Source organism: Pleurodeles waltl, chromosome 7, assembly GCF_031143425.1.
Source record: "Pleurodeles waltl isolate 20211129_DDA chromosome 7, aPleWal1.hap1.20221129, whole genome shotgun sequence".
NCBI classification, from domain to species: Eukaryota; Metazoa; Chordata; class Amphibia; order Caudata; family Salamandridae; genus Pleurodeles; species Pleurodeles waltl.
In genome coordinates, this window is record NC_090446.1 from 717146746 (window position 1) to 717173570 (window position 26825).

Genomic DNA, 26825 nt, shown 5'->3' on the forward strand with positions numbered 1-26825 from the left:
AATCTTTATTCGGCAAAAGCCATGAAAGTAAAACATACATATACATTATATAAAATATCAATATTAAACAGTAATGGTAACACAGACGATATTAAGACCAGTCTTTAAAGAATACAATTAATTATTGTCAATATCAAGCACAAAGGCATGCTCAAATCACATATAAAGCTCTTCATAACATTTTCAAATTTATTATAAAGTTTAAAACAGTAAAACAAATGCTTACAGTACAAAGATGCCGCAGAAACACCAGTCCATTCTGATGGTGTCTCAGGACTGTGCTGTTTAGGATAGGAACCAGAAAGGAGGCCTGGGGTACTGAGTATAGCGGACAGAACAGTGACTTGTGCTTTGTTTCAAGACATTATTACAACAGCAAGGAGGTAAATCCTCATGCCAGGAACCTTGGAGTGGGAAGGCAACCTTAAAGTGCACTGTGCATAATCTAAAAAGGGTAAGGTAAAAACGATGAGTGGGGTTCACAATCCAAACTAAATAAGGTTCCAAACTCCTTGTGGTTGATACCAACGAGTATCTAACTACCATCACTATGGTCTGAGCTCTCTCTAACCGCAGCTGCATGAAATCATCTAAATAGCGCCTCTTAACTGCTTTCTTACAGTTAGGAGTTATCTTTTGTTGATTGTTATACAGTTCTGTGAGGCTTATTGTTTCAAAAGATTTCTTCAAAAAAGAGAGCCAGGGGACCCACTCTACCTTATCAAGAGTCAAGCAGTCAGAAATACAAGTTCTGACCAAGCCCGCCCCTGGGTTGTCCCAGCTCTTGATCCACAACAATAGAGGTGCGAGTACAATCATACCCTCTAAATACAATAGCCCTAATTCCTCATGGCAAATAAACGTAGAAGTGCTTCTGGTGACTGAAAGTAGTCTGTAGGTGAAACAATATTTTGCATGTTGAAGGGTTCCAGCGTTACTATAGCCCCATAAGCCCATGCCTTATTCCCCTGCTGAAATGTATTTACTTTTATATATATTTATCATCTCTTTGATTGGTTTGCGCCTTTAATATATGTGGAAATCAGAAGATGGCCTCAGTATTCTTACTGTATTGCTGTGATCTTAAAGTTAAAAGGGCATTCCAACTACAAGATGAGCTAAAAAGGATCTCCAGATAATTAAAAGTTTTAGTCTTCTCTAAGTGTGTCCACCACATGATATGCACTTGGGTGGTCATTATGAACATGGCAGTAAACGCCACCCCGCCCGCGGTGGTGGTAACTACCGCTAACAAGCTGGCGGTCCGGACCACCAAATAATGAAGCACATGAGAAAGAAGTAGCAGTCCATCCACACACCACCATCATTGTAGAGCTGACGAGGACGGAGGAGGCCGCCCACAGGCTGGCGGAAAGGAACTACCCGCTCACCAAATTATGAAGCACAAGACCACCATCAGTTCTGGGGTGGAAACAAACAAAATTAAAGTAAACACTCACCGGAGGCACACAGAACACGCCGACCCAGAGATGGAGAGAGAGTTGGAAATAATGCCAGTGCTGCTCCTTGCCCTATCCCTCGAAAACCGTGACCGTAGACGAAGACGACAACGGTAAGTCCCGCAACCTAGTACACCTGGGAAGAAAGGGCACAGTTACACACCCACCCCACCCACCCTGCAACGCACTCTCAATCCCCTCCCACCATCCCAGACCATACACACCAGAACAAGATGTACTTACCCGACACAAGGCAAAAAAGACCTGCACCAAAGTACACACATGTGCACACCACACCCCAACAGTGAAACGCTGAAACAACGTCACCATATTGTGCCAACACCACTACTGGGCACTGAAATGTATTCACAGTAGAAAATGTACTGTCCAAATAAGGCCATTCGGCCAGTCCATTTGAAAAGTCCCAGAAGGGCCAAAATAGGCTAGACTTGACTCCCGCATGTGCACAGGGTACTCCACCTGAAGGGGGCAACAATAGGGCAGCCAGGCACCTCAGGGAACAGTGGCAGGTGGTGACGGGGGTGACTAACGTCGGGAGGGGGCAATTGGGCTTAGACTTGGGAGGTGGAGGGGGTTTCGGCTTGCCCTTGGAAGGTGTGGGAGTGGGCTTGGACCTGGGGGTGGCAGAGGGACCTGGAGCTATACGGGGCTTCTTCATCCCTGGGGAAGGGGCAGGGAAATGGGAAGGGTGGACTTTGAAGAGGAAGGAGTGGACTGGGCAAGGAGATGGGCACATTTAGGGATGTGGCGGGGTGGGCCAGTGGGTTCAAACAGGTCAGCACAGGAGAGGAAAAGCTTCTTAGGGTAGTTGGGGGGATTTAGAGGAAGGTCTGGGAGTGGAGGTGGAGGGAGTGCTAGTACCAGGTGGAGGTGTGCTGGACGTGGATGCAGGTGCCTGTAAAGTATGCTGATGTGTGGTGGATGTGTATTGGGTGGGTGTCTGGGAACATTTGAGTGTTTTTGGATGAGGGGGGGTGGACACAGTGGGACAAGACAGGCTGCCAGTGTACATGGATGTTGTCTGGGTGTCTGCAGGTCTGGTGAATGTGCTGCAAGTGTCTGACAATGTAGTTCGGGTGAGTGCAGGCGTGGTGTCTGGGGTGCATGTCTGGATGTCAGATGTTGTGGTGACTGCAAGAATGGGGCCAGCAGCAGTGACTAAGGGTGCAATGTGTGTGGGTGTGCATGGTGAGGCGACAGACAGGGTGGCTGGAGAGGTTGACATACTGGGGGAAGTGGATGTTGTTGTGTGTGCTTTTGTATGTTGGGTGTGTGCCTGCCTGTGGTGGGAAGTGGGGTGGGAAGTGTGGTGGGAAGTGTGGTGGTTGTGTTTCTCTGTGTGCTTCTTGTGTGTTGATCTGTGTGCATGGCTGTATGGATGTGTGTTTGTGATGGGTGAAGGGGGTAGGGTGCTGGAAGGGGTAGAGGTGGTGGGAGGGGGTATGGAAAGACCAGGGACACTGGCTGCTATCAAAGAGGAGGCCAGAGCCTGAAAAGATCTCTGTAGGCCAGACATGGCACCGTGAATGCCTTCCAGGTATGCATTGCATTGCTGAATCTGGGATGCTAGCCCCTGGATGGCATTCACGATGGTTGTCTGCTCTACAGAGATGGTCCTCAGGAGGTCAATAGACTCCTCCGTGAGGGCACCAGGGCTGACTGGGGCAGGGGATGAGGTGCCTGAGGCGAAGGAGACACCCACCCTCCTGGGTGAGCGGGCACAGGCAACTGGGTGGGGAGCAACTGGGAGGGCGGAGATGGCACGGGGTGGGGGAAGATGACATTGAATGGGTGGGCCCAGTAGGGTCCGCCACCACCAGGGAGCTGCCATCTGAGGAGGAATCGGTCACTACCGCCAGTAGTAGTAGCCTCCCCCTTGGTGCCCCCCTCACCCTACAACACACTGGTCCCCTTAGCGTCTGCCGATTCGCCCTCCTTGGAACCGTGGGCCGCTGCATCCCCACTCGCTGGTGCCACTGCTCCCTCGCCAGATGATGCTGATGTACACAAAGGACACAAGAGCACAGGGGTGGAGAGACAAAACATGGGAGGACTCTGTAAATACCTGAATGAATGTACATCCCTGGCTCACACACACTCCCATCCAGGTCACACGCCTACATGCAGCACCTACACGAAAAGTCATGACTGTTCCCCTGACTAGTGGTCACTACCCCAGAATACGCCCCATTACCCACAGGAAACACAGACCTGATAAACTGTGTGGCGTACACACATGGAAGACCATGACCAGTGAATGCACTCACCAGTCAATGAGCCCACAAACTATCCAGGATTACAAAAAGGGGCCCCACATGGGCCTAATGGGGCTACACAAACATGCCCTCACACCATCCCTGGGTCTTTGAGGGGGCAGGACTGCATGAACACACCTGTCCGAGTGCCTGGCACTAGACAGCATACATACCACAGCACCCAAACACATCCATCAAAGAGTATTACAACAGTGTTGGTACTCACCTCCTTGTGGCTGATGTGCTGCCTTCAAGCGCCCATCCAAATCTGGATAGGCCACCGCCAGAATGTGGGCCATTGGGGGGGTCAGGGTCCGATGGGCAACCCTTCCTTGTTGGCGGGCCTTCCCCCGCTGGGCCTCTCCGGTCTTCCTGGCCCAGAGCCTCAGGTCCTCCCACCGATTCCTGCAGTGGGTGCTCTGCCGGTTGTAAAACCCCAGGGTCCACACTTCCTTGGTGATGGCTTACCAGATTCCCCCCTTCTGATGGGCACTGACCTGCATGGGACACATAGAGCAGAAAAACAGACTTCAGTATGTGTGCCCCGAATACAGATGACATGTCGTACCCTATGCAACGGATAGACATACAGTACATGCCAGACAGTCTACGGCTGGGCAGTCACAAATCGAACACACATGCATACAGGCATCTGCCACAATCACACACATCCAAGGATGACACCCGCCAACTCACCTGCTCCTCTGGTCACCCATACAACTCGGCATACAGGGGTAGGACCCCGTCCACCAGCTTCTCCAGTTCCTCCGTGGTGACGGCTGGGGCCCGTTCCCCTGTGACTCGCGCCATCTCAGGGACCAGAGTCAGGACACAGCAGCACACGCAGTGGAGTACTGCCCAGCACAGGAATCAGGAATCAGGAGTCAAGTGGCAAGTGTCTGACGACATGGTGTACGTTCCACAGCGGTGTGCACCATCACCTCCGGCGACGATCATGATAGGCCCAGGATCCCCATTGACAACCATGTAATCCAATGATTGAGTGCACAGCGGTGAACACCGTCTTCCGACATAACGACTACTGCTTGCAGAATGATGTCACTTCCACTCCTTCAGACCTGGATGGCAGAGACTGCTATCTTGCTACCACCACGTTATCATAGCCTGGCCTGGGGCCCCATTCAGGGCCTCCTAGTCTACAACCTTAGTCGCTTGTTGACATGAGATTCTGTTCCTCACATGCACCCATCTTTGGAAATGCGTCCACACTGGCATGCCATTTCAAACAGAGTTGACTCTGCACACATTTGCCTGACAGTGTACTTCATACTTTGGGTTTGTGTGTGTAACCTACGTGTTGCACATTAATTGATACAGTAACATCATGTGTTGCAGGTGTACGAGTGCCCTTCATATGTGTTTTTTCCTTCCCCATAGGTTCAGACCCATGTGGCGAGGGAGGTCCCCATCTCTGTACAGACCTCTGGTTGATTTGGAAACGATGGATGAACCTCACATCATTGCCACCTACAAACTCAATTGTGCTACAATCCATGACCTCTGTGCTTTACTGGATCCTGTACTGAGACTGGCTAATCGGAATCAGCATGCCATCCCTACTGAAGTGCAAGTGCTATCGGTACTCCAGTTTTTCGCTACAGGCACATTTCAGGTGACAGTGGGCATGGGTGCAGGGGTTTCACAGCCAATGTTTAGCCTCATCCTGTCCAAATTCCTGCATGCATTCGTCCAACACCTGCAGACATATGTCCAGCTCCCCCAAAGGGCTGAACTGCCTGCTGTCAAGTCTGGATTTGATGTCTTTGTTAACATCCCACATGTGATAGGTGCCATTGATGGAACCCACATAGTTCTCACACCCCCAAGAGTGAATGAACAGGTGTACAGGAATCGAAAGAACTTCCCTCCCATGAATATACAATTGGTGTGTACTGCTCACCAGTGCATATCACATTTAAATGCCAGGTTCCCAAGCTCATTCCATGATTCATTTGTCCTGAGAAACTGCAGTGTACCACACTTGAACGGACAACTACAAGGGGACAGAGGATGGCTCATAGGCGAGTGTGTATGACAATGGTTCTGTACATAGGAGACAGCCAGCCAATTTTTGTTGCCTCCATCTCTCTGGGGGATCCCTGTGCTAGGTCATTGACAAGTGTGTAAGATAGTGGTGGCCTGCTGCATGCTGCACAACTTGGCTGTGAGGAAAGCTATCCCCCTTCTGGAAGAGGAGGGTGCTGTCCAACCAGCCCAGCAACCTCAGTGAGGGGATGAGAGGGATGGTGAGGAAGGATAGGGGGAAGACCTTAACTCCAGGACCCAGCTAATCTACCTATACTTCCAGTGGCCCTAAGGTATTGTTCAATGATGCTGTTGTCTTCACTGCATAGTTTCAGTCTGACTCATGTAATTGGTAAAGTGGTGTCTATAGTCATTGGCACTGTTCAATGAGTAGTGAAGTGGCATGTGCCAAGTGACCCAATATTATGTACAGTGTGACTTACTTCAGACACTACAGTGTGTTGCATCCCCTCCCACTCACAATTTGAACTCATAATGATGAGGGACATACGATTTGAGTGCATATGTGTTTTTATTAAGTGTCACAAATTTGTTGTACAGTGATAGGAAGTGGGCTCATGGTGCATATCCATATTCTGGTGCATGTGCTCAGCTGTTGGTGGCACTGGGTTTTGGTCCATGAGTCCATTGGTAGATGGGGTATTGGTAGTGGCAGGTCTACTAGGTAGCCCAATGGCACACAAGGGAGACAGTTCAGAGCAGAGTCACTTCTTAGTGGGGGCCTTGGTCATGGCTGGTGTTCGAGTGCCATGCCTGGGTCTAAGTGCACTTTTGCGTGACTGGAGCTGGGCTGCAGGGCTAGGGGTGCTGATCTCCTGGGTGTCCTCTGGCAGTGCTACCTGTCCAGTAGTTGCTACTGATGTAGATGGAAGGGCAGTGGGTGGAGGTCTCAGGCTGACTAGGGTAGTGGTGCTGCACCACCCCTACAGTGGTGGCCGTGGTGGCATTTAACTGTTTCCATTGCTCCATGACCTCTTGGTGGTGTGCTATCTGCAGCTTTTGATTCTGCTCCCGGGTGGCCAGAATATGCCCATCCTGTCCTGGGTATGGTGGTATGCTCCCAGGACCTCAGAGATCACCTCCTCGGCTGCTGCATCCATCCTTCGGCTTCCCCCCTGGGCCACTGATGCCCTCCCACTGGCCCTTGCCCCCTGTGCCTGTGTCCCCTGCACAGGTCTGGCATTCCCACTTACACTGGGGCCTTCATCATCCTGCCTGTTGGTGGGTGGAGACTCTGGCCTCTGTACATGTGGGCCGCCAGTCTGTGCCCGGGAGACACTGGTGCGGGGTTGTGTGGCCAGAGCTGATGTTGGTGGCTGGTTGGTAGGGCTGTCAGTGGTGTCCTGGGTGGGGCTGCTGGAGGGTGACAGTCCAGGACTGTGTGATAGGCCAGGATATTCCTCACTTTCCATACATCCCTCTCCAGTATCCTAAGTGGGGCCTATGTCTACGTGTTAAGCGCTGGCACTCCTTGGCCTTTCTGTCTGGGTGGCATGTCTGGTGGTTCCTGTGTGGGGGAATGGACATGGATGTATCATGTACTATTTCAGAAATAGATGCCCAACTCTGCCCTGTTTTGTGCTTCTATTCCCCTGTCATGGCATGCAGGGTCCTTTTGTGTACTTATCTTTGCATTTTGTGTGGGGGTGGAGGTGCATTGTGGGTGCTGTAGTGCCACTGTGAATCCTTGCAGAGGTAGGTGACTGTGCATGGGGGCAGGATGGGGACCTGTTCGTGGGATTGTGGGCATGCAGTGACCCTGCAACCAGTGGGTTGTGGGTGTTGAGGTTTGGGTGGGAATGGGGTCCTGGTGGTAGTGAGAGGGGTGGGGTGCTGCATGCATTATAGGTGGGGTGACTGTTAAGGTATTGTAGTTGACTTATCTGAGTCTAGTCCTCCACTGAGGCACTTCGGGTGCAGGATAGCCGGGACTTTCTCCTCCCAGTCGGTGTAGTCGGGGCTGTAGGTAGGGGACCGCCACCAATCTTCTGTACGGCGATGTTGTGCCTGGATGCCATTGACCTCACCTTCCCGCGCAGGTCGTTCCATCTCTTCCGGATGTCCTTCCTTGTGCGTGGATGGTTTCCCACTGCCTTGACCCTGTTGACAATAGTCTGCCATAGCTCCATCTTCCTGCCAATGTGTGTCTGCTTCACCTGTGCCCCGAAAAGTTGTAGCTCGACCTTGAGGATTACATCCACCATGGTCCTTAGCTCCCTATCTGTGAAGTGGGAATCCTTAGAGGGTGCCATGGTGTGTGTTGTGAGTGGTGTATTGTGGGTGTATTGGTGAGGGTGCTGTTGTGTGGTTATGTGTTTGGTCTATGAGGGTGTTTGGGGTTTGTGTGTATTTTGGTGGTGTATTTGTGCGTGTGAAGTTTATTATGTTGTGTTCAGTGAATGCATGTTATATTGTCAGTCTCATTCGTGCTATTGGCGATGCAAAGTATTGTGGGGTGTATATGTGAGTGCTTTATAGTGTTGTGGATGTGTGTCAGGTGTGTGGATTTCATAATTTCAAATGTGTACATTTTTTGTTGTTGGGTCCCATTGCTGGCCGTGGCGGTGCATTCCGCCAGTGGTCATTCGGCATCCACTATCCGCCACGCTGATTTGTGCATCATTATTTGGTGGGCGGAGGATTTGTCTGCATGGCGGTGGCGGGGTAGGGTGTACTGCCTTTCCACCGTCGTAGGTCCTGGTGGTGGGTGGAGGTTGCAGGATTTTTTGAGGTTTGTCTCTTTGGCATCATAATTAGGCGGTGACCAGTCTTCCGCCACTGGCGGTCTTCTGTTCACCGTCACCACGGGGGTCGGCAGTGATTGCCGCCAAGTTCATAATGAGGACCTTGGTCTTCGTATTTGGGTGCCCATGGATCATAATATATGTGTTTGAGTGTTTTACTTTTAGATCTAAATCTTCCATATAGGTTGAGAAGGAAACTTTTAAAGCCTGTACGCCGATTGCTGTGCAGACAATAAGCACTGCATCATCTGCATATAGCAGGATGGGTATATTCTGAATTCCCATTCTGGAGATTACCTTTCCTGTGCCCACTAAATTGTGTTAATCCCGTTTATGTAGAGCAGAAAAAGAAATGGGATTAAAATATACCCTTGTCTAAAACACTGGGTAGATCTAATTTGTCTCCTTTTATAAAAACAGGGACAATAGTTGCTGTCCTCCAGGAATCTGGGATGGGGCCTGCCACAGTAATTGTTATAACATGTATTAGCAAAGGGCCCATAAATTAATATTAGATTTCAAAATATTAGCTGGGACATTGCCTGGGCCTTCCCAAGGACACACTTTTCAGTACCTAAAACCACTAAATTGATTTCTATCAGGTTAGGGAGGCTGGGTAGATTTTAAGCAATCATGCACACTCCACAATCTAAATCACAGAGTTGGGAAATGTTTTTTTTGTGACTGGAAAAGTTTTGAGAAATATGACACCCATGATTCTGCTGTAATCAAAGATTTAACCATTGGGGCTCTGAGAAGAAAGGATGGTTGACTATTTCCCAGAACTTAATATTATCCTTCGCCCTGCGTACCACTAAAAGGTCATCCCAAGCACTAGTCCAAATCTCATTTGTCTTCTCCACTAAGCTGAATTTGTAGAACCTTCTTGCAGCATTAACAGTTTGTATTAAGCATGGGAAAAATTTAAGGGCAGCCTTCAGTTGTGTGTGAGCGTCCAAACATGCAGCGTTGAACCATCTATGGAGAGGAGAATCTGAATGACTCTATTTGATGTTAATTTATCTTAGGATGACCTACAGATATTTTTAAACCCTGATTTATGATTGTACACATGATTTTCTCCCTATGGCCCTTCGTTTGGGATGAAAATTCAATACAATACGAAGAGGGTTATGATCACTTACACACTTACAAACAACATTAAAGTCAGAAAGAAGAGGTGAGAGGTCAGCCAATATCAGAATCAAAACGAATGTGCTGTCTATAGAATTTCCTATGAAAATTGGGAGTCAGTCATCCTTTCTATATATAGTATCACTGATAAAATTAGATTGTACTTCAATATAAGGGTAGTTAAAGCTTCACCATATGCTGTGTGTTTAAAATGTGTTCCTTTTTCCTCGGTTTGATTCAAAAAGCCACAGACACTCATACCAGCGAATTGATACAAGGTGATGTGAAAATCCCCTATCCATTTTAAAGCAACAGCATGTTTTGCTTTTGTGTGGAAATCTTCCAAAAAGCTGGTCTATCATGTTACTCTAACTCTGATTAAAAATGTTGTAATAAAATGTATCAACAAAATATCAGATTCTGCAGGGAAGGATAAAAGGGTTACCAAGAAAAAAGAGGAGGCTCAAACTACCAAAGCTTGCAGGGCAGGGGTTTAGACAAATATACAGGTAGCAAGACCACCATTAGCCCTTCTGGCTGGTGACGGAAGTGCTGGCTGGACATATGCATGACATCCATCAACATACAATCTCTCAGTCATACACGTTTCTTGACAACAACAAATGTCAAAGACACTAACAAACCTAATCCAGTCTGGGTTTACAGTCTTAGAATGTCCTCCCACAATGTTCCAACAAATAAAATTTAAACGCTCCACTGATAAATAAGATTTTTGATCTGGAGACAACTCTGTAACGGCCAATGTTTGATGGAATCCCTGTATCAGCGGATGAGGTTTGAGATCAATTTCCATCTTGCAGTTAGGCTTGGTCAATCTGCCCTGTGGAGGCAGTCAATCCATCATGTCCATCCCTTATGTTAAGTTATAACAATGGTTCCCAGGGACATTATAATGAACCTGCACGTCAGGATAAGATCTTCTCCCCTTCTTGTCATTAATGCAATTATTTGTGAAAAGGGATGCCGGCTTGTAAAAAAATCCAAGAGAATTGGCCCGAGCCATTGTAGATGATGGTTAACAAGCTTCGGGTCTCTAAAATTTATCACTGTGCAGTCACCGTTTGATTATTTACTGGACTGACCAACCACAAAACTCTATGAGTAAGTAGGATCTCATTAAACAAATCACCATAGTGACCAGCTTTAGTCCGTAACCAATGGGCAGTCTTACATTTCAAGGTCTCATCATCCTCCTCTGACCCATTTTAGAGTGGTGGGACATTTTCTAATACAATCGCATATGGAGGACAATCAGGCCACAACTGAAAGGACTCTGTGTGAATACAGTAGTTGTGATTTTGATTTTCTGACCCTGTTCTACAGAGCAATTCACAATGTCCATCTTTCCCAAGCAAACCCCTCTGGTTAAACATTCCTCTTAGTTGGCGGGTGTGGGTGACAATTTCATGAAGACCATCAGTTTCATTTTTATCTGCATTTTGTAAATCTAAACCCTCACCTGATGAAAAAGGTACTCTTAGGGGTGTGTTGGCTGGATCTTTGGTCCTACCAATGCTACCAATTGATTTGTAGAACAGGAGTGTCAGACACAAAGATACTTGTTCTAGCTCATATTTAATCAGTGCCACAATCTTAGTTTCAAGCTTGTTGCAGAAATCATTCATTAGTGATTCTGTTTTGGTTTGATATGCTTGAAAATCTTTGTGACAAATTTATGAGTGTTTTCCATATCTTCGTCCTTACCATTTCGTTGTTTAACTCCAGCTAATGGTTGTGCCCCACAGCCACTTTGCTTTGCTTCAACCCATACAGATAACCTTTCTGCGAGGCTGACTTTCTTGGCTGTCTAACCTTAGCATCCCTTCTCTTTTTTGGTGGTGGAGGGCCTGCGAGCAGTGAGGTATTTTCTCCCTGGTCTTCCTTAGGATAATTTCTTGGATGTATGGGGACCGAGAAAGCCTTGCTGGGCAGTTGGGTCCTACACAGGGAAAGGAGTTCCTGATGTTAGACTCCCTGTTAACAATAATAACCTGGGGTTCCAAGAGTGACTTGTGAGCTTGCCGCTGTGCAGAATCAATCCTTTCATCCATGATCTCTAATTCTGATGTAATCACCCCCATCACAGTAGACAAATAATTTGCAATAGAGTTTTTTTGTTGAGAAGCTGAAGCGATTTGTTCAAAACAGAAGCTTTATTTGAGATAACCAACCCAATGCAGCACACCATGTCAGCTCGCCCCAACCGCCATCGAATCTCCTCACGTCAAACCCTGGAACCTCAGTGTCATCGAGGCTCCAGGCTCCCTATGCTGGAACACCAGTGCAGACAAGGTTCCAGGCTCCCTAACATTCCCAGCACAACACAACACATCCCCCTCCCTTAAACTAAATATACAAAGGATAAATAAGAACAACATTCATAGGATAATAGGGTAAAACGGTACACAAAAATGTGTAACAAAACATAACAATTCACAACATATAGAATATCTGCAAACAAGTGTTAAAACAAATGTTAAAAGTCAGGACCATAGTCTATAAAGTATTAGGATGCATAGTCTTTCAACCACAATGGTTTGGAGCGTACTCTGAGCAAAACTTTGGTGCGTGGTGACCCTTCCGATCCGCACGAGGAATGACTTCCACCCTGGTTTTCCAAGTTAGAGGAATTCTCCTCCAAGCAGCTCCATTTCACGATCCTGGACATGCTCCACGCACCCCCATTGTCAAGGGTCACGATATTTTTCCTCACCTCTCTGATGCGGAATGGACCCTTGAAAGATGACTTACCTTTGGTTCTAAATCAAGAATTCTTCACCAACACCATGTCACCAATCTTCCATTTAACATTAGAAACACTATATTTAGAATCGTAACGCAACTTGTATTTACGTTGATACCTCTCTCTAAGTTCAGGTGCCTTATTAAATTTCTCTTGATCAAATTCATCCTCACCAGATTTTGGGTGAGATAAGCCTGGCTCATGATTCCTAGGAGGTGGATTACTTGGCCAGAACACCGTCAGATCACTGTCCACTGCGGGTCAGCTTCCATTGGGGCAGGCTGCGCATGTGCATACCTACGTGGCACCTACAGCCCGAAACACTAGCAGATCCCCCATTCCGCCAGGAGTTAGCTGATTGTGTCTCTAGATACTTTGAACTTAATGGGAGGGTGGCCACATTGCGGGCCCTGGAGTGGGATGCTCACAAGGTGGTCATATGGGGCCACTGCCTGATCACAGCAGGTGATCGTTTCAGCAGGCTGCTGGCATGGCTGACTCGTGGTGAACAACATCACACCCCCATTGGAGCTATTACGCTAGACTGGTGCCGTGGTCAATACCCAAGTGTCTATTAATGATGCCTTTTGGCAATATTATAGCATATTTTATGCAGCGGGGCCTGATCCTTCCTCTACCCAATTAGCAGACTTCTTTACTGAGCTTCCCCTGACCCAACTTACCCCCATACAGCAGAGTGAACTAGACAAACTCATCGAGATTGAAGAGATCTGAACTGTTTTGCATCAACTAGCTAGTAATAAAACCCCTGGAACCGATGAGTTACCAGAGGAGTATTACGCTGCATTTACCAACCAGCTTGCCAAACCATACATGGAAGTGCTGAGTGAAGCACAATCTCTAGGACATCTCACAGACACTCAGCTCGAAGCATAAATAGTGGTCCTGCCTAAACCTGGCAGGGACCCTTTAGATGTGCGATCTTACAGGCCCCTATCATTGCTTAACCTGGATTGCAAACTGCTGGGGAAAGTGCTCGCTAATTGGTTGCTTCCGTTGATGAGTCAGCTGAATAATGAAGATCAGTCAGGTTTCATTCCAGGACGAAATACTTTCCTAAATATCAGGAGGCTTTTGCGCCTAATGGATGGGACCCCAAAAGGGGAATACGACAGAGTTGCAATGTCTTTGGACATTGAGAAAGCTTACAACACTCTCTGTCAGTCTTCCTTGAAAGAGGCACTGACCAAAATGGGCTTTGGTCAGGGATTTTGGGTTGGATTAGTATTCTGTAGACGGGCCTTGTCATCTCTGATTGTTTCCCTATTTGTCGTGGCACTAGACGGGTGTCCGATATCATGATTATTATTTGCGATAGCAATTGAGCCCCTGGCAGCTCATCTCAGCCTTCGGGCACAGCGTGGGGGGATTCTAGACTTGGGCAAAAACCATACAATATCTCTTTATGCAGATGACGCATTAATATACTTACACAAGAGTGCGACCACAATGCCAGGGCTATGAAGTTACTGGAGTTGTTTGGGGACCTATCCGGCCTGTGCGTGAACTGGACGAAGTCCTGCTTATTCCCTCTGACTCCTGTTCCAAAGTATTTGAGACCTGTCCTCCCTTTATATAGACTGCCATGGTGCTATGTTACCATCAAATATTTTGGCATTCATATCATACTACTGAGGACCTCAGGGAGGGCAACCTGGGATGAATGATTTGTTCGATCTGAGGCTCTCTCCCTTTCTGGGTTTCCTTGCCATTATCTCCCATAGGCAGTGTTGCAATTGCAAAAATGATAATACTCCCCAGACTATTGCATTACTTTACAGTACTCCTGCTGATGCTACCCCGTTCATTCTTCCGATTGCTTAATGGCCCGATGTTAGAACTAATTTGAGAGAATAATCAGTGGCGGGTTTCTCTAGCTTTAATACGTCACCCGCTTGAGGATGGGGGACTAGCTATGCCTAACTATGAGCTCTACTATGCAGCATCACAACTACAATGGCCGCTTGTTCGGCTACAGGTTACCCCTAGTATGGAGAAGTTGATGGTACATAATAGACTGGGGCAGACAAACCTATTGGCATGGCTGTTGAACCATACATGCCCTCCCCTACATAGAAATACCTTGATGAACACAGCCCGGGCCTGCTGGTGGCAATACATATGCAGCAAAAGTCCAACACCACCTTACTCTCCCAAAATTCCATTGCTTGACATACAGGGCGTAAGGAACCTGAATGCACACCACACTCTAGAACCATTGACGGCGCTCGGAATACACACGATTGGTGACCTTTTTAGAGACAGCTCCATCATGACATATGTGGACTTGGAGGATACTTATAATATAGGCCCTGGACGGTTCCTCAATTATTGTGCAACTACTTATACGCAACACATGGCGGAGTGGGAAAGCGGAACCCACACCAACACCTATATTGCACACAATATAATCAGGACTTGGCCATAAACAAGTCATAGCTCTGCTGTACAGCACCCTCCTTAAGACCTCTGACACAAATCAGGCGGGAGCTCGGGAGCACTGGGACAGGGTCCTGCTTGCCCCACTGACACAGTCCTCCTGGACTACTGCGCTCTGACAGATAAAGAATGTCTCTCGTAATCCGAGAATTTGCTTCACTCAATTTACCACCACATGTTCCCTCATGCAACTCACGAATGCCCACAGTGCGGAGAACAAGATGCCACCTTTAATCATATGACGTGGAGCTTCCCATCTGTACAGTGGGTCTGGCTCAACATTGCTTTACTGTCAGGGGAACTGGCCAATCACACATTACTACCCGAGTCTTGTCTACTAGGAATCCGCACTAGAACAAAGGGAGACAAACAGTTATACTGATTTACAGACTTGGCATTTGTACTATTCAAGCATCTTCTTGCAATGCATTGGAAGGCGCCTTGCATCCCATACACACACAAATGGCTGGGGTGGCTCTTGCAGTGGTCTAGCACAGATTTGCAGGCGCTCCGATCCCTCAGAGACAAGGGTGTGGTGGTAACAGGGCTAGCGAGCTGGGACACCTTTGTAGTTATAATTGAGGCCAAGACTGATACTCGCCTTCCTTGAACAGAGACATAATGAGTCAGTGCTGGCACCCCAGGTCAAGCACTGTTAACACCACGATATACCAGGTTGGGTATACACTCACAAAAGTCTCTGCCTAGGGCACCGCATGGCAAACAGTAGGTAAGCAAGGAGACTAATCACACTGCCAGGTGTGGCAGCGCTAGACCTCTGGGTAGTGATCAAGGAAGGATGTTTCTCCTGAAGTCAGATGTACTGGCAGCAAACAGTTGGCTTGATGTCATCATAGCCCCACTCGGAATGACAACATGTCATCAAGATACATAATACACTGGACATTCAAACACCAGTACCCGATGACAGCCCAAGATCTGGCAAGGGATTATAGTCCATAATAACTGTGTTGTCTATTGCAGGATGTTAGATACAGCCCTCAGGCACTATGGTATTCAGCGCCTCCTCCGCACCACCCGTCCCTCTAAATACTGTACTTCATCCTCCTTTGAATTGATATGTGCAATATACCCCAGTCATGTGTCAGGTGTATATGTTGTAACATAAAAAAAAAAAAGATTTTTTTAAAAAAGTAAGGTATGCTTCACACAGCTGGTGCTTTACATTTGCAATTGTACTATCATCTAAGTGCACTCAATGTGCATCACTATTTCTCCTGCCAGTGATTGGCTGCGTGATGAAAGCAGAACACAGTTCCCCTATGGTTCCTTTATCTCTGCCACGTGCCGATAGGGCGCATGTATCTTTAGCAGCTCCAACAACTAGATGAAGTCTCACTTAGAAGCTTACTTATACTCCCTTAATAATCCAAAGTTGGTAAGCATCAACTCCTAAACTATATTAAGAACTTGTAAAAAATGTACAAATATGGAAATAAAAAAATAAGCTTTACCGTGTGCCTGAATACAGTAAAAAAGAGTTGCTTCTAAACGCTACGCTAATTCCTCCAAAACCTGACAATTCAGGAAAGAGAGCAATTGTAACTACCCGAAATTACTGAGATGATTCACAAAAGAAGTGCAATTCAGCAGGATAAAGACACTGCATGAGAAAAAAAATTGAATAAATGTTTTTTTTCACCAAACAATAAAAAATAGTACCTCAGTCACAGCTCAAGCTGCGGAGGGACACTAGGAAAGTTTAATTGATCTGTACTTGGGCAGTGATACATACATGGAGCAGGAAGTGATGCAGCAAGTGACGTGTCGCAAGCGCTGCCGAATCAGAAGGCAGCAGATAAGCGCAAATATAGATGGCAAAAAATGTTGAGTAATGGGCCAGCTAAAAGTCAATTTTAGTAGAGTTCTTTTGAAACACAAAAGATCATTCCATAGCGACAGTGCATGCACGCTGCCTGCAGGCTCGACCTAAAAAGGGAGTTATAACATGAAATAATCACATAAAGTTGCAACAGGGTGGCCTTGACAAGAGCCTTTGTGTTTATAGTGTTGTAATGTTCTATAACACATAGAACTGGATGCCTCCATTGATCTTACTAAGGAAGATCCTGGTCCCTTCTGCAGTGAAGTGCAGTCCATCTTGCTTATATACACCTGGCGTTTTGTAAACAGTCGTAAATGGGCATAAGGTTGTGGACTCCAGGCACTGCGGAGCAGGCTGAACTTTACTGCCTTTTGCGATCGAGGCTGGACGCAAGCAAGTTGACAGAGCACTGAAGCACCGAACAGGAGGCACGTTCCTTGGACATCGGACGCTGGGCGTCAGAGGGCCGGGTGGCTTGCGGGGAGGAGAGGTGTGCAAGGAGGACGCGAGGAGGCGAGCCGGCTGAGTGGAGAGGAGAGGCGCGTGTGCAGGGGCAGCTGGGGGCAGCTGGAAGGTGCCTCAACTGGTGCATTTGCTCGTTGTCCCTAGCCCTTACTCCCTGCTCGTAGGACACTGCCTGGCAAAAATCACAGCATCCAACGGCCCAGTGGTAGGTGCGGCTCCTGTTGGCTGTGTAGCGCCGGGCCAGTGGCGTGGAGAGACTTTGTGTGTGACGGAGAACTGAATTGTTCGAATTGTTCTGAATCCGGTGGCCTGTGTGGCGGGGGAGGCCTCTGCGAAGCGCCAGCGGGCGCTCAGAAGGACTGTAATCTGCGGAGAGGGCGAAGAGGGGAGTGAGGTAAGCCCGACCCCCCTGAGGTTCAGAGTCCCCCTCTACAAGGCACCCTGGCACCCAGAGACCTCCCTTACGTCCGGTAGCAGGGTATTAAGCTACGGGCTTGGGGCGCTGCGTCCTGCAGCGTGGAGGACCTCTTGGTCCCCCAGTGTTGCGCATTCCTGTTCCCCACCTGTCGCTCGGAGCCCCTGCTGCCTCTGCTGCCTCTCGCCGCTAAATCTCTCCCCTGTCGCGAGGGGAGGGGAGAGGGAGTACCCCTGCCGAGGAGGGAGAGAGACAGAGCTAAGGAGCCAGGGCACCCAAGGATACTGACAGGAAGTATATATATCAAATGACAGTGAAGAGCTGTTCTCCTCCTTAACCACCCGGAGTGGAGCACAGTGGAAGCACAGTTTCAGATCGCAGGTACAGCAGTCAAGCAGCAGTCAAGCAGAACTGAACTCGTACTGGATTTGAACTAGAACTAGCACCACAGTAAAACCACTGTAAAACCACAGTAAAACTACAGTAAAAGGCATAGGCTCAGTTGGGAGTAGGGGTGAGAGTGGGGGAGAGCGTGTAAGTGCATACGGTGGCGTAAGCTACCCCCGTGTTACCCTCAAGCAGAGGCCGGGGCAGCTTGTGTTCAAGGAAAGCTGCCATTCTCTTCCTCACTAACCCTGTGTCTCACCCTTCTCACCCTTCTACTCCTTCGCTCGACGGACTTTACGATTTCACGAGCTGCTGAAGTCGTCGCAAGGAGTAAAGTGGAAGCGAAAGTGGAACGTCGTGTCATTATAGTGTTATTATAGTGTGGAATAGAGTGGTGAATTTTGGATCATTGTGGAAATTTATTTATTTACCATTATTTATTTAGTATCTTCTGGACACAGAGTATAGTACTTAGTGTTCAGTGCTCAGAATGCTGGTGAGTAAAACCCGAGTACGTGGCACAAAGAAGGGGCCAACGTTAGGTTTTAAAACAAAGGAAACACTGGGGGGACACCAGCATTCGGAGGCACCATATTGAAATTGTGAAGAAGGCTCTGGAGGCAGCAGAGGAAATATACCTCAGTTGCTGGACCAGGAGGACCATTTTAGAGACAATGGGGACAGTGGTGAAAAAACCTTAGGGACCCCTCTGGGGGTATCAATAAGAGAGTTTGTTGGGAAGTACTTTAAAAAAATGCACCATATGTCACAAGCATCAGAGGGTAATGTCATGTTGGATTCCAATTAGAGTGAAATAGGCTGTCCTATGAGGACTGATTTGCAGGCTTCAGACTCATCGCAGATAGAGAACTTGTTCCTAGGAGAGGGGTTTGAAGAGGTAGATGGGCCTAAGACTCACTGGAGCCAGGCAATCCTCGTCCCAATGCCCCCTGCCGCTTGTTATGGATAGTATAAGATTAGAAGAGGGACCCCCGTCCAGCACAAGTACCAGCATTGGGTTTGAGAGAATGGATGAGAGGGAGGATCACTTAAAAGGTGGGGGGGGGCTGTCGTGGAGGGGACTAAATTGGATGTAATTTTGCCGTCTTCACCTCTGGGTAGACAGTCAAGTACAAGGGATTACCGAGGAGTTGAAATGTATTAATGGTAGTATGCCTGCTTTAGTACGACCTATTTTGGAAAAGAGGGAACAAGAGACAGATACCCTTGATACCCCCGAACAAAATAATGAAGGAAGGGAAATAGCCATAGTTCAGACATTACAGGAATTAAATGGCCCTCCAGTATATGTTTCCAAACATCCAATGTTAGTGATAAAGAGGAATCGTAGATGGAGGAGAAAGGGTAATGGTCTGTATAGGCTACTGTGTCAACCGAAATATAGGAAGCAAAGTAAGCAAGGTAATGCTGAGTGTAAAACAGCAGGAAGGAGGGAGGGGAATTTAGTGCAGGTAGATCAGGACAACTTTTCAAGGCCAGGCCTGGTCAGGCCAAGCCGCGATCAAGGTATGGAAGCCGCATCCCCAAAGCAAGGGGTCACGCTACAAACAGTGCCTAGTATATCCAACAAAGAAGTTAGCTGGCGAGGGGAAAGAAAGAAGGGCAGACAAGGAGTGGAAATGGATATGGAAGTAGTAGAAGAATCAAGAGAGCAAAATAGTGGGGGAGAGAATATTATTAAGAGATCAGAAAGAAGGAGGGGGTGTAGAGAAGTAGTTAACACAACCTGCCCAGTGAAGAGCGGGGTCTTATTGTATTCCATAGGCACTGTGAATAAAAAAGAGCAGGAAAGTTTTGGTGGGAGTAAAGGAAGGTGGATATATTTGGCGCCTTGGAGAGGAGAAACTGGGAGGAAACGCCTAACGAAGTTAAAACCATTAAATCGTTCCCGTCTGTTAGAAGTTATGGCCTTGTGCCCCAGCCTATGTGAGATTGAGTCATACGATATAAAACAAATAGGATTTATATTAAGCCCGGAGGGGGAAGAGGTGACTAAAGCACTTTTTTATTGTGACTACATTAGGCGAGTGGTATTACAAGCAGAGGCGGCACTGATGAAAGAGGGTATAAGAGTAGTGCAGGGAAATGCGACAAAAGACGTGATACATGATAGGCGTGCCCTTAGGTGCCATGCAGGTATGCTCCCAAATCAAGTCCAATGGAATCTGTCTCATAATAAAAATCGCAGTAGGCGTGTGGATGGAAACAATGATAGTTTAAGTGTAACCGTAGCTTCAGAATGTAACGACCTACAATGCTGGAATTGCTTTGAACCCTTTGAAAATCACCGTGATGAGTATAGTAGGGGTGAGTTGAGTGATGTGGACTAGGAATTAAGCCCTGCGCACAGCCATTTGGTTTTATCCTGGAATCTGGGAGGCTATTATAAACATTTAAAACAAGAGCGGTTTAAAGGAGAGCTTGAAGAGTATGATGTAATGTGTTTCCAAGAAACTTGGCTGTGCGAGGATCCGGAACCAGTAGATGGTTTCATGGGGTTGTCTAGGGGAGCAATTTGGCAAGGGCCAGGACGCGCATCAGGGGGACTAATAACCCTAGCCTCTACCAGAATTGCGAATAAGTTCACAGAAATAAAAACTAAATGTCGTTCACTATTGGCAGGCCAGGTAGATCTCTACAATGTAATAGGTGGCGCTAAACAGCTTCTGATACTCAATGTTTATATACAACCGGGGAACGTGTTCAATTCTAATATACAGCGTGGGCTGTTCGAGGAAGATCTGGAACTATTATGCACCGGTAACGTTGGCTGTCTGACTTTATTGTTGGGAGATTTTAATCATAAACTTGACCCCAATGGCATTGACAATTTATATAAGGAGTTACTGGCAGCAGCACAAATCCCTAGAAGTATCTTTCCAAACATAGAATGTTCTGCTCATGATTTGTCCTTGGCAAGAACATTAGGATCCTTGGGCATGTTTTGCCTAAATGGGCGTATGAAGAACGATCGTCCGGCCAAAAAGACCTTTCGAACAGGTAATCAGGAATGCCCTATTGACTATGCTTTTGTAAACACCTGGTTCTTTGGAGAAGTGCAAATTTTTGAGGTTGGGGATACAGAGGGCAGTGATCATTGGCCGCTTCAAATAACAATACGCTCAGCCGATAAAATTCAAAAAGAAAGGGAAAAGGCACTGATAGCGTTGGTTGAGTACCCCCATAGGGTAACAACCCGACTAACAGATAGCAATCTAGAAGTACTTAATAATTTGATTACAAACTATCCCATCCTTAATATGGAAGAAAACCCAAATGACATCATTCAAAGGCTATAATAAGGGTATTGTGTTAATGGTCAATTGCCTTAAAAGTTAATAAAAAATACCTCATGAGGGAAAGAGGAAGGGAGAACCATATATGATGAATAATAGTAAAATATGGTTTAATCAGGAATGTAGACGTAGAAAGCAAATGACGCGAAGATTACTAAGGGATTATAAGAAAAGACCCTCCGTTGTTAAAGAAGAGAAGCTTCGTCAAGGAAAACAGATTTATAAGATGCTGATAAGACAGAGGAAACGAGAATATGTTAATAAAAATTGGGATGTAATGATGGAGGTGATTAATACACAAAATATTAGGGGCTTTTGGCAGTTGCTTAGGGAGGGGAAAAAGGTAGGAGCAATACGGTGTTTGGTTGGTGAAGAAGACTGGTATAGATATCTGCCTTCTGGATATAAAGGTACAGAGGAAGAAGAAGGCTATTGTATTTCCAGGAAGCTTTGTGAGAAAATAAGATTAACTTTTGTCCCACAGAAAATAAAATAAATTATTGCCGCTTTGAAATTAACTAAAGCAGCAGGCCCAGACAACCTCCCAGCAATAATTATAAAAAAGAATATTGATTGGTGGACAAAGTTCTTCTATGCTACGTTTTGTAAAATTCTTGATCATAGCCGTTTTCCAGAGAGTTGGAAGGGTGCCATAATAAGACCGATTTATAAAAAGGAGGATCCAACGAACCCAAAAAACTATCGGCTGATAAGTTTATTAGACATAGGGGAAAAAGTTTTCACAAAGCTATTGCTGGGGTCAATCAAAGAATGGGCATATGATAAAGATTTGATACCAGCAGAGCAAGGTGGATTCAAAGAAGGGCATTCGACAATTGACCACTGCTTCAGTCTGTGGGCCTTAGCAAAAAAATCTGTTGAATTGCAAGGAAGTCTATTTTGCTGCTTTGTCGACTTTCAAGCAGCATTTGATCTGGTAGACAGGAAATTGCTATGGGATATGTTAAAACAGCTAGGAATTGATTTTGATGTACTATTTCTTCTCCAGGGCCTGCACTCCCAAAATTGGGCCCAAGTAATTTTAGATATGGGTGGCCCACTTTCAAAAGGATCCCCATAATGAATGGTCTCCATCAAGGTTGTGTGTTGGCCCCAATTGTATTCTCATTATTCTTGGCAGATCTGCCAGGGTTGTTACGGAAGGCTAATGGGCTAAGCCCACAAATGGATGGTGTGCATGTTTCTTGCCTACAATATGCTGATGATTTAGTGACAATGGTACAAAGGAAGCTAGAGATGTTCTACTCCTACTGTCAAAGGAAAACATTGGTAGTAAATATGGAGAAAATGAAAATAATGTAAATAGGGAAAGAGAAAAACGCATTTAATTACACTCTAGGGGGAGAACAACTAGAGAAGGTAAAAAAAGAGTATAAATATCTGGGCATATGGTTCGACTCACATTTAAGATGGAAAGTTCATACTGAAACCTTAAAAAACAAAGCCTTATCTTCAGTCTGGGGATTAAAACAATTTAATAGTAAATATGGAGGTCCTTCTCTCCAGCCGGTTATCTCTGCTTTTAATGCTATGGTCAGCCCCTAATTTCAGTATGGGGTGGAAGTTCTAACTTTCTCGGGGAAGCTAAATTGGGAAATAGAAGAAAGCATTTGCGTAAAGCGCATGCTTTCACTGCCTCCCTCGAGTATGTTACAAGCCATAAGAGCAGAATGTCAAATGACGGCGTGGACTTATCTGGGCCTAAGAGCCACACTGAAGTTCTGGTTAAGCATAACAGATGAAGGGTTCTGTAAGATCGCTAGACTGTGTAAGAAAGAAATAATAATAAGTGAGTTACATTGGGCATCACAAGTGAGAGGACGGTTAAAAAAGATCTGCGTCCTCCTAGGTTTACCTGATAACCAATGGTGTGGTGCACAAATTTTGAAGCACAATTTAAGAATAATAGCATAGGAAAGAGCAAGAGAATTAGACCTGAAGTACTTAGAAAGTAAAATATCAACCCAGGCTATGATAGCTGGATGGAGGAATTCGGAAAATTTCCCGTATATACTGTAGAGGCCCTACCTAATTCAAGACTAAGAAATTTAGGGGGTCATTCGGACCCCGGCGGGCGGCAGAAGCCGCCAGAAGACCGTACCGCAGTCAAATGACCGCAGCGGTCATTCTGACTTTCCCGCTGGGCCGGCGGGCGACCGCCAGAAGGCCGCCCGCCGGCCCAGCGGGAAAGCCCCTTCAACAATGAAGCCGGCTCCGAATGGAGTTGAAGGGGTGCGACAGGTGCAGTGGCACCCGTCGCGATTTTCAGTGTCTGCAAAGCGGTAAGAACCGCCAGGAACAGGATGGCGGGAAGAGGGTCGGAATCCCCATGGAGGATTCCTATGGCCAGGGGAAAACCGGCGGGAAACTGCCGGTTTCCCTTTTCTGACCGTGGCTTCACCGCCGCGGTCAGAATTGGCCAGGAAGCACCGCCAGCCTGTTGGCGGTGCTTCCGCGGTCGTTAGCCCTGGCGGCCGATGACCGCCAGGGTCAGAATGACCCCCTTAGTGTTACAGTTTCGAATTGGGCTGAACCCTGGATATATGGATCCCAAAGCAAAAGTGTTTCTTAAGGATAGCAAGGGTCTATGCACATGTGGCTTACAACAGAAATATACAATGCAACATTTACTTGTGGATTGTCAATGGTTTTTAGGAGTGCGCAGGAAGTATTTAAAACCAATTTTTAAGGAATATAATATTACTAATCGGGACCAAGCGCTTAGGCTACTTACTGATATGAGATTTTTTTATGTAACTTGTGCATTGGGCCTATTTCTAAATGACATAAGAAGGGAAATATTCAGATTTATAGGGGTTGATAAAAGGTAGGGTATAATGCGAAATGTAGTGTTTTAAATACTATAATTGATTATTATTATATTGGCTGACGGTATTTTAGAAAAGTTGCCATGCTAGGTGAAGGCAAGAAATAAAATGGAGAGCACTTTATATTGAAAAAAAAAAAAAGCACTTTCTGATAAAGTAACGAATGGAGTTCTTTTAGAGCTGTATAGGGGAAAAATTGGTTGGCATGTTGCACTTTATGAAACTATAAGAACTTGAATTATGGAGGAAGTAAAAGGAAAGAAGAGACTGAATATTCTAAAATTGCATTGGTTGATGGTATTATAGATAACCTCGCTACGCATAACAAGGCAAGAAATAAAACGTGGAGCATTCCAAATTGTGAAATTGCATTTAGGAGATCGTAAGGACCAGAGTCTAATCAGAACTGAATGTGGGATAATTAAAGTTGGCACGCTGCACTTTTAGGAATTGTAAGAACTTGAATTTTAATCAAATGAATTATGTAACTAGAGTTGGTTATAAGAATTAGAATGGTCTAAGAACTTTGTGTGCTAATGTAATATGTAATTGTAATTTTATTATTTTTATACTTTTAAGGCTTATGCCAAATAAAAGATTTTTTTTGACTGACTGACTGACACCTGGCATTTCAAAACGGATATTGTTATGATATATAAAGCCCATGCCATGGTCATTGAAAAATGCATGAACTGTTCTATTGACATACTTCTGGGAATTTTCAATATTAGGACAAAACTCTTTGGACCATTGCTATTTTTGTCTTTGACATATATTTAAATGTACAAAGGCAGTGTGGGAAAAGAGAGACATCAGTTATGAAAAGGTCTCCTTCGTTTGGATTTCAAGTGCAACATCTGTGATTGTGCCTAGGTCCTTCCCACCATAGTGCACTATCACAACCCAGAATTCTCAACCATTGGCATAACTAATGCCTCTTCATACCTCTATGGCCAATCCAAGTGATGTACAATTTTGTACACCAAGGCGGTCATTCCAACCTCGGCGGTAAAAGGCGCTTACCGCCGTTCAGAAGACCGCCATAACACCGCCGCGGCCGCGGTAAACCGCCACGGTCATTCTGCCCCACAACAGGCAAACCGCCAAAATACAGACATCCACAAAAGTCCGCCACACCAAAGGTCAGCGAGAAACTGGCGATGACCAAACCTCCACCGTCACGCCAACATAAATACGCCCACACTATCACGACACACGAATCCACGCGGCGGTCTTTCAACCGCGGTATTCCATTGGCGGTACACACCGCCGCGCTCAAAATACACACGCTCTTACTAAACACAGCCACATTGGACAATTTGAAATACACACACCTGAGACACATACACACACCCAATTAAATATAAAACACACACCCACATCACCCACAAACCTCCACTCCTAGAGAATCGGTACCACGCACTGAGAAATAGATATCCGAGCACCCAGACGCGCATATTACATTCACCCAGCAATATTACCACGCACTTCACACAACACACCAATACACATCACCACACTTAGCACCACACAATCCACCCCACACATCCCCCACACCACCCCATGGCACCGCAAAGACACCCCAGGTTTTCTGAGGATGAACTCAGGGTCATGGTGGAGGAAATCGCACGGGTAGAGCCACAGCTCTTCGGAACACAGGTGCAGACACCTCCATTGCCAGGAAGATGGAGCTATGGAGCAGAATAGTCGACAGGGTCAACGCTGTGGGACAGCACCCAAGAAATAGGGACGACATCAGGAAGCGGTGGAACGACCTACGGGGGAAGGTGCGTTCAATGGTATCCAGGCACAACATCGCGGTTCAGCGGACTGGCGGCGGTCCACCACCTCCTCCCCCAGAATTTACAACATGGGAGGAGCAGGTCTTGGCGATCCTGCATCCTGAGGGCCTCGGCGGAGTATCTGGAGGAATGGACTCTGGTAAGTCTCATCTTCACTACTTCATCCCACCCACCCACCCCACCAGCATGCCAACTCATACCCCCACCCACACCCTCCCCCCCATTACACCTACTCCTTGCAAATGTCTCACCATCACAACCCACCCATACCAACCGCGAGCCCTGCATGCGACCACAAAGCATGGACACCCATCACCAAAGCATGCCTACTGCACATCCCCATCTCCCCCCAAACCACCGTCACAAAAGCCCCCACACAGGAATGCAAGCACTGGGGTACACGGGCACCCACCCATTGCACGCTATGGCACACACAGATGCAATAACCATCCTTTTATACCCCTGCAGGACCCGAACGCGACGTCACCGCGCAGGAGGGTCCACAAATGTCCCCTCCACCCCCAGAAGAGGCCCACAGTGATGACAGCACCTCTGTCGACCTGGATCTAGATGACCAGCCCGGCCCATCGGGGACTTCGGGACAGTCGGTTCCCCTCAGACAGCCACAGGCCACAGCAGACCTTCCCCCCTCTGGGAACACCAGCACAGCCCCCCCCAGCAGGCCCATGCCTCTGTCCCCAGGACACGTCAATCAGTGGTGTGTCCACCACTACAGGGCACCCAAGTTAACCCACCACCCCAACAACAACAGGGACCTGGGGGCAGTGGTAGTGGGCACACGGTCCAGAGGACAGAGGCCCAGGGAAACAGGGGAACTG